Source organism: Panthera tigris, chromosome B3 (assembly GCF_018350195.1).
Source record: "Panthera tigris isolate Pti1 chromosome B3, P.tigris_Pti1_mat1.1, whole genome shotgun sequence".
Taxonomy (NCBI): domain Eukaryota; kingdom Metazoa; phylum Chordata; class Mammalia; order Carnivora; family Felidae; genus Panthera; species Panthera tigris.
Window position 1 is genome coordinate 146,151,539 of NC_056665.1, and position 9,089 is coordinate 146,160,627.

Below are 9,089 nucleotides of genomic sequence, written 5' to 3' on the forward strand. Positions count from 1 at the left end.
TAGGAGGGGGCCCACAGGAGGGAGCTCACTGAGGGGCTCACAGGAGGGAACCCACGGGGAGGGTGCCCATAGCTGGGAGTCCATAGCGAGGAGCCCACGAGGGGGCCCATAGGAGGGAGCTCACAGGGGGAACCCACAGCAGGAGCCCATAGCAGGGGGCCCACAGAGGGGAGCCCATGGTGGAGGGGCCCATAGGAGGGAACTCACAGAGGGGGCTCACAGTGGGGGCCCACAGCAGGGGGCCTACAGCAGGAGCCCACAAAGGGGACCCCACAGTAGGGTGTAGACGGCTGGTTGCCCAGAGCACCTTGGCGTGCATGAATGCGTGCATGCCGTTCCAGCTCATATTCCGGCTCCCTGGTGGCTTCTCGGCATCACAGGCCCAGGGATGTGTCTGTTGGCTCCACAGTCAGCTTCAGCCGCCCCCTTGCTGCCTGGGGGCCAGGACTCCAAGAGCATCCTGGCTGCAGGGCTCCTGACCCAGGGCCTCTTCTGAGCCCAGGCCCGTCACTCACAGCCATCCCATGTCACTGTCCTGAGACCACCAGCCAAGGCACAACTGCCTTGCTTCAATCCAGCTGCTGAGCCTGGGAGAGCCCCCACCTTTACAGATGTGCCGAGTACAGCGGCCCTGATACCGAGATGAAGGCCTTGGAGACCCAGGGCACTCAGCCTCGGGTGGAGGCTCAGGGACCTGGTTGTTTTGGCGGCGGTGGCTCCTGGGGGGTTTGCCTCACCAGCCGCAGGGGTTAGAGACACCTGGGTGGTCCTGCTCTGTGGAGAGGACCTGAGCCTGGAGGCCTCACCCTGTCCAGGGCCCTGGCTCTCCCACCTCCTGGCTGTCCAAACTGTCCACCACCTGTCCAAACTGCCCGCGGGGTTTAGTTTATTTGCTGTTCCCTTGTGTGGCTGTTGAATCAGGAAGGAGAGAGGGGCCAGCAATGCACTGGCTCACAGACCCTCGGCCTCTGTCCTTGGGCAAATAAGTGCACAAAGGAATCTTGAGGAACCCTTAGCGCTTTGCCAAGTCTGTACGTGCAGGATTCCAGGCAGGCTTGCTTTTAGGAAACCTGTGTGTGTCACGTCCACATGGATGACGCGTGGGGGAAAGAACATGTGACATGTTCAGAACACAGAGAAGCAGCCAAAGGGCTTAAAAAACTTAATGAAGTTTCCTTGTAACACAAAAGCCAATCAGATTTTTAATTGAGAAGCGATGTGTTCTCTTTCGGACATACGAGTTTGCAGCCCATCGTTTGCTTACCTCCGTGTGCCATCGGAACCGTCATTATTATCCTGTGAGCCGAAGCGGCACAAACAGGTTGTCAGAGCAGATGCTCGTCGGTTGCTGGGTCATGTGAGCTTCTGAGGTGAGTTTGCTTTTATTTCCAACATTATCTTGTTTGGGATGTAGCTCACGCAGCTACTGTGAGCTTGGGAAGGACTGGGTGTCCCAGCCACACACGGGGCGGGGTCCTGCTTAATGCTCCTCCCACACGCACACTTCTTTCTTTAAAATATTTTTTAAATTTAAAGTTTATTTATTTTTTTGAGAGAGAGAGAGAGAACACATGAGAGAGAGCATGGGAGGGGCCGAGAGAGAGGGAGACGGAGAATCCCAAGTAGGCTCCACTCTGTCAGCACAGAGCACAACGTGGAACTCGAACTCACAACCATGAGATCATGACCTAAGCCGAGATCGAGTCAGATGCTTAACCCACTGAGACCCCCAGGGGCCCCCCACATGCTCACTTCTTTGGGGTTTATGTCCTCCAATAATGCCAGAAAGACTCGTGGGGAAGAAATAGCTGGGGTCAGAGGCTGTGGCCAGCCTGGTGGTGCTCATGGGCGGGTTTGCGTCTCTACACACTGCTCTATGCATTGACACACTCACACACAGCATGCATGTGCCACTCTGGATATTTTTGTGCATAAACGGGACACACACACACACGTATGTGTGACTTATTTTTCCCACGTAGGAGCGTCCCTTAGAGCTCCTTCAGTGTGGTGTCCCTGTGAGCAACAGCACATCTCTCTAACCTGTTCCTTTGAATGGTCCGTGCCATCAGGCTGGGTGTGGCATCATTATTACTTGGACCATACGCAGTTTCCATTTTCCGGCTGCTCTTGTGTATTTTACCATCCGTAGGACGTATTTGTATTACACTGAATATACAGGTTACCGAAACAGGATTGTCTGCCTCTGTGGTAGGAAGTTTTCCCACTGAGGATGATGAGGTGGTCCCTATTCATGCTTTCTGTGCCCCTGATCTACTGAACCCTTGCTGATCTCCCAGGACCTGTGAGAGGCTGGGCCCCCAGACCCACAGCCTGGCATCAGAAGGCAGCACAGCTAGGCTCTTTCCTCCCCCATATATCAGCACCAGAGGGAAGACTCCTGGAAAAGAGGGTGAGTGGAACAGGAGCTGGGAATGGGGCCCCACAAGCAAGTAGGGGCCAGGCTGAGACACTCCATTTCCCCAGAGACGACCAGGGCTGGTGGGGGGAGCTGGTGGGGGCTCTGCTCTCATAGCAGCCTATCTGGAGACCCTTGTTGTCTCCAGGGGTTCAAGAGCTCAAAGCTGGCAGGGCAGCCGGGGCACCATCCTGGGGGACCCCACCCCACCCTGCCTCCCACCCTCCAGGCAACACCTGTCACAATAGGCATGCCACAGTGGCAGGGATGCAAACACGCCAGTGGAACGGATGCCCCGCCTGAACAGTACGTGGTCCACAGCCTGCAAAAGTACCCCAGGCCTGACACTCAACTAGAGATGTAGTGGATGAAACCTCCAGGATGCAGTAAAACAGTGCCCATCATTCTAGCAATCAAGACAATCTAACTTGAGGAAAAAAACAGTCAAATGACAGCAACAGTCAGGTGAATTCCATGTTGCAATTATATGACGATGTTTTAGAGCCGGAGAGCCAACTGGCGGTCGCCAGAGTGGAGGTGGTGGTGGTGGTGGGGTGGGGGGAGGCGGGGACAGGTGACAGGGATGGAGCAGGGTGATGTAGGGAGGTGCTGAACCACTGCGCTCACTCCTGAAACTAATGGGACACTGTACGTTAACTACACTTGGGTAAAACACACACACGAGATGCCTCAAAATTTAATCACAAATTTTATTGAAGCAAATGAAAAAAATCAGAAAATGGAAACAAAGAAGTAGAATCTATAAAAAAGAATCAGAACTTATAGAACAGGAAAACACAGTCTGTGCTGGGCGGACACTAGAGCAGAGATGGAGTGCCCAGTTGGCGGACTTGGGGATGGGACGGTAGAAACGACAGACAGGAACAGACTTCCCAGAGCAGCCTGGAGGGGACCTGAGGCAAGAACAGAGGTGTCACCCGGTAGCACTGGAGCCCCAGAAGGAGGGAAGGCAGTGGGCGGGAAGACTGAGGAAATAATGACTGAAAAGTTAACACATTTGGTGAAGGATACAAACTTCCAAGAAGCAAAACCGGATAAGCTCGAAGAAATCACGACAAGACGTTTCACGACGAAGCCTTTGCAAACCAGAGTCCAAGGAGTGGTCTCGAAAGCAGCGAGAGAGAAAGGACATGTCACCTGGGGAGGGTTTCCCATCTGAGGCCGTGGGGGCCATGAAGAGGCTACACGGGCTTCCCAAGTGCTGGACGTAGAAGGGCTGGTAGTTGTGGGCACCACATCCAGGGAACCCGGCCTCTGGGAGCAGAGGGAAGTAGGCATGTGCACGTGTGAAAAGACACTACGGGAATTGCTTGCAGACGTTTCTGTGAGGACTGGCTTTGTGATGTGTTATGTAGCGTTCCTCAGACAGTCGGCAAGTCAAAGGAGAGAGACTCAAGGGGCTTCATGGAGGAGCAGTGGCGAGACCGGGGGTGTCCACACAACAGGCTTCCTTTTCCTCGAGTTTTACAAATCATATTTGATGGTTGAAAGAGAAACCAAACTTTTAAGACAGTGCTCTCCATGGGTGGGGAGGGCACAGGGACAGACGGAATGGGTGGTGACTGCTTGCTGGAGGATCTCCCAGTGTCTGTGATGATGCACCTGCTATGAAAAGTCCGTGCAAAGAAAGACACACGTTTCGCTGTAAAGATTTGAAGGCACGAAACCCACATGGATCCTAAAATATGTTCAAGTGCCACAGGAAGGCAACAAGGGTGAACAGAGAAATGAAAACTGCAGGAACCAAATAGAAAGCACATGTAAAGAGATTGAAGGCTAATGTGTCAATAATTATTTTTCTTCTTTTTTTTTAAATTTTTTTTAACGTTTATTTATTTTTGAGACAGAGAGAGACAGAGCATGAACAGGGGAGGGGCAGAGAGAGAGGGAGACACAGAATCTGAAACAGGCTCCAGGCTCTGAGCTGTCAGCACAGAGCCCGACGCGGGGCTTGAACTCACGGACCGTGAGATCATGACCTGAGCCAAAGTCGGACGCTTAACCGACCAAGCCACCCAGGCGCCCCTCAATAATTTTTTTTTCAACATTTATTTTATTTTTGGGACAGACAGAGACAGAGCATGAACGGGGGAGGCACAGAGAGAGGGAGACACAGAATCGGAAACAGGCTCCAGGCTCCGAGCCGTCAGCCCAGAGCCCGACGCGGGGCTCGAACTCACGGACCGTGAGATCGTGACCTGGCTGAAGTCGGACGCTTAACCGACTGCGCCACCCAGGCGCCCCCCTCAATAATTATTTTTAATGCACGGTCAGACAGACCAATTAGAAGATAGGCTGGCAAAATGGATCAAAGAGGTGACCTGACGATATACTGCTTGTAGGAAACTCACTTCAGGGAAGCCTGGGTAGCTCAGTCAGTTGAGTGTCTGACTCTTGATTTTGGCTCACGTCATGATTCCAGGGTCATGGGATTGAACCCCGTGTCAGGCTCCGTGCTGAGCGTGGGGCCTGCTTGGGATTCTCTCTTTTCCTAGCTCTTTGCCCCTCCCATGCTCATGCTCTCTCTTTCTCTCAAATAAAAAAAAAACTCATTTCAAATTCAATGACAGATGGAGATGGGAAGTGGAGGGTTAGAGAAGGTGCATCACATGCCCGGTGAGTATGAGTCCCAGTGGCTGTATTAACATCTGAGAAAGTAGTCTTTGGAGCAGTAGAAGTTACAAGGGTGCAGAGTGACCCTGCTTAAGTCCTTAAGAGGACCCTGCAGAGTGACGGGTCCTCTTACCCATCCACGGGAAGGCACAACACCCTAAAAGTGCAGCCTCAAAACTGATGAAACCACAATTTTATTATGATCAATAATAATATCAATGTTATTACCAAATTCTGGTTTAATTTTCTGCTTTTAAGGGACATTGGAATGATGCCGTTGAATTTTTATTTACTTACCTGCCATCAAAATCCTTCTAAGGGATCCGCATCCCATTCCCTGTGGTTTTTACGTTCACTGGCGCATTATGATTTTGTTCTCTGTCGAAGACACCACAGATCCCAATCCAGAAGTGGGGGTGACAGTGACAAAGTGTTTACCAATTTTTTCCTTGCGTTTATGCAAGAAACAATTTGGAGGGGTGCCTGGGTGGCTCAGTTGGCTAAGCGTCTGACTTCAGCTCAGTCACGATCTTGTGGTTCATGATTTCGAGCCCCACGTCAGGCTCTGTGCTGACAGCTCAGAGCCTGGAGCCTGCTTCATTCTGTGTCTCCCTCTGTCTCTCTCTGCTCCTCCCCTGCTTGCACTCCGTCTCTCTCTGTCTCTCAAAAATGAACAAATGTTAAAAAAAAAGAAACAGAAACAACTTGGAGAGGTGTATTTTCTACCTGTCTTTGGATTCTTTCTCTCCTACACATGGTCTGGTGGCTTCTAGGGTTGACCTTCTGGCAGTCTCCTGTCTCGTGCACAAGGAGGATGGAGGCTGGTGTCTGAGGTTAGAACAGGGAGGCCTACGATGCGGAGGAAACATCTGTTGGGGATGTGAGGGGGACCACGTGTTTGCGAAGGAAAGCCTGGCCAGTGGCATCGCCTGCCAGAGGGTACCTCCTTGGATGAAGCCCGGTGACATTGGGTGTCTTGGTTCAGTGCTATTGTGATGATGACAGAGGATGGCAGAGATGGTGTCACTGGGAAGGGTGACACCTTTTTTGATGTTTTGTAGGAGAATGAGAGCTTACTCTACCATTCTGTCACTGTCACTCACTCTCAGTGACTCACTTTGAACAAATAGAGACTGGAAAGGGAAAGTAGTAACACTATTAGACTCCTACCATCTATAGAAGAAGAGGTGAGAAAGTGGAAGGTGAGTGAGCAGAGACAGAAACAATGGCCCAGTTTCACTCAGTTACTTTGGTATATGGTAAGATGATCTCGTGTTCTAGGGAAAATAAGATTTGCTATCTGGAAGATCACAAGACACACACATTAAAAAGAGGTGATTTTTCCTCGGCTTAATAGACGTGTTCCAGGAGTCTTTGTTTAGCATCCGACCCCAGACCTCCACATCCCAAGCATGCTGTTTCTGTGACTCTGGGAATTCTACTTTAATTTTTTTTAAAGCTTTATTTATTTTTGAGAGAGAGAGAGAGAGAGAGAGAGAAAGCATGAGCAGGGCAGAAACAGAGAGGGAGACACAGAATCTGAAGCAGGCTCCAGGCTCTGAGCTGTCAGCACAGAGCCTGATACGGGGCTCAAACCCACGAACTGTGAGATCACGACCTGAGCCGAAGTCGGACACCTAACCTGACCGAGCCACCCAGGTGCCTCTGGGAATTCTAGTTTAAAAGAATCACAGATTAATGGTTGTCAGGGACTGGGAGGAGGAGGAAATGGGGAGTTAATGTTTGATGGGTACGGGGTTTCTTTATGGGATGATCAAAATGCTTTGGAACCAGAGAGAGGTGATGGTTGCACAACATAATGAATGTACAAAACAGCACTGAATTGACACTTCAAAGTGGTTAATTTTCTGTTGTGAATTTTATGTCACTTAAAAAAAGGAACAAACACAAGTTCTGCAGGTGGAAATCGGCATTGATAGGAAAGTGCCATTCCTAAAAAAGAGACTTAAGCCAATCACAGACCAAAAGGGAATGCATTTTTTCTTTAACACATAAAACCTTTTAAAAAGTCATATTTGTTGAAGTGGCAAGTTTTTAATAATTGTGTGCACTCTCCTCAACACATGTATTATTTTTGTTTTAAATTAAGAAAAAACAGTACAACTGCTACAACCATATATTCAGTTTCCTGTGAGCTCTGTTAATGAATCTCGGCGCAAAAGCAATCTAAGACGCAGCAGGAAACTCTGCCTTTGCTCACTTCTGCACCGGCTTCTGGTCTGAGCCCTGCGCTTGTGTTCTGGGCACCCCATGGTGGCTCCTCACTGCTCTCTGGTGACCTGAGCGCCCCCTGTTGGTCCTGAGTGACCCCTGGTGACCTGAGCACACCCTGGAGTTCTGAGCCCCCCAGTGACCTGAGTGCCCCCTTGTGGCCTGAGCACACCCTGGTGACCTGAGTGCCCCCTTGTGGCCTGAGCACACCCTGGTGACCTGAGTGCCCCCTGATGTCCTGACTTCCCCTGGTGTCTGGAGCACCACTTGGGAATGGTTGCATCTGAGCAGCCCTTCATGACTTGTGCCCAGCCCCTCCTGTGTCCCTGCAGGGAGGTTTGTGTCTGGGCTCACAATGATGCCCACTCACTCTGTCTCTTGCACAGTAATACATGGCCATGTCCTTGGTGGTTGCTGAGCTTAGCTGCAGGGAGAGCTGGTTCTTGGACATGTCTGAGTCCATGACTAATCGACCTTGGAGAGATGGTGGGTAGTCTTTATACCATCTGGGCATGTAGTACATCCTCCCTGGCCACTGGAGATCTTTCCCTCGAGGCTGCCTGAGCCGGTTCCAAGTAACACTCTTGCTGGAGACAGTGTCCCCAGAGATGGCACGGGTGAGGGACAGGACCTGTGAGGGCTGCACCTCACTGGAGCCCGACTCCTGAAGCTGCATCTGGGACAAGACAACTGGGGACAAAAGGAGGTAAGGTTAAATACCACATAGTTCTGTCAGTGCTGCTGTGAACCATTGAATCCCCCCGATACCGACCCCACGGGAGACCCAGCATAGGGAGGAAAATGAGGAAGAAGATAGGCATTTTGCTGGGTCAGCCAGGTGCCAGCAGGCTCTGTGGCCCCTTGCAGGGATGCTATATTTAAACTGGAAACCACACCTGGCATTTGCTTGAGCATCACTAGCTGATATAAGGTCCCGGGCTCCCATCGCCTGCTGAGGCACAAGGCCTAGCAATTCTATGGCTGGGTTTCTCCAGAGGCATGCACTTAGTGCAGTGACTCCCAGATTCCGTGCATGGAATCTTCCATTTAATGCTATTTATTTTGGAGAGAGAGAGAGAGAGAGAGAGAGAGAGAGAGAGAGAGAGAATCTGAAGCAGGCTCTAGGCTCTGAGCTGTTGGCACAGAGCCTGATGCAGGGCTCAAACCCACCAACTATGAGATCATGACCTGAGCTGAAGTCAGATGCTTAACTGAGCCACCCAGGTCCCCCAGATCTTCCATTAATACTGGAGTCTGGGGGCTCTTGGGTGGCTCCGTCAGTTGACTGTCCGACTTCAACTCACGTCATGATCTCATGGTTCACAGGTTCGAGCCCCATGTTGGGCTCTGTGCTGAAAGCTCAGAGCCTGGAGCCTGCTTCAGATTCTATCTCCAGCTCTCTGTGCCCCTCCCCTGCTTGTGCTCTGTCTCACGGTCTCTAAAATAAATAAACCTTAAAACAAAATTTAAAAAATACTGGAGTCTGTATGCCCAGATCCCATTCATTCATTCACTCACTCACTCATTCATTCAACAAACAAACCCTGAGGGCCAGTTACACAGCAGCATCCCTGCAGGTCCTAGGGCCTATCAGCCAACAAGACAGATGCAGCTGTTCCCTGGGATCACACCTGGGTCCTTGTGACTGAGACACAAAACAGCCACCCTGGCCCCAGGAAGCTCGCGAGTGGAAGGACAGCCAGTCAGTGTTCTCATCCCTGAGGACCTACAGAGCCAGGGACATAGGCCTGGGTTTGTGTTTTGCATCCAAATGGTGGGGTGCAGTCAAGCCAAGCTAAGTGGG

The 9,089-nt window shown here is 51.1% G+C and overlaps 1 long non-coding RNA gene across 2 annotated transcripts; it reads left to right on the forward strand.

Annotated features, from left to right (window-relative positions):
* Positions 1-1,241: 1,241 nt before the first annotated feature.
* On the forward strand, positions 1,242-4,208 carry LOC122239733. 2 transcript variants are annotated; one of them, XR_006219143.1, is made up of 4 exons: positions 1,242-1,370; positions 2,301-2,413; positions 2,649-2,884; positions 3,447-4,208. It is a non-coding gene; the product is annotated as an uncharacterized LOC122239733 (long non-coding RNA). The 2 variants fall into 2 exon arrangements; XR_006219144.1 differs by having other exon boundaries at positions 2,301-2,884.
* Positions 4,209-9,089: the final 4,881 nt, after the last annotated feature.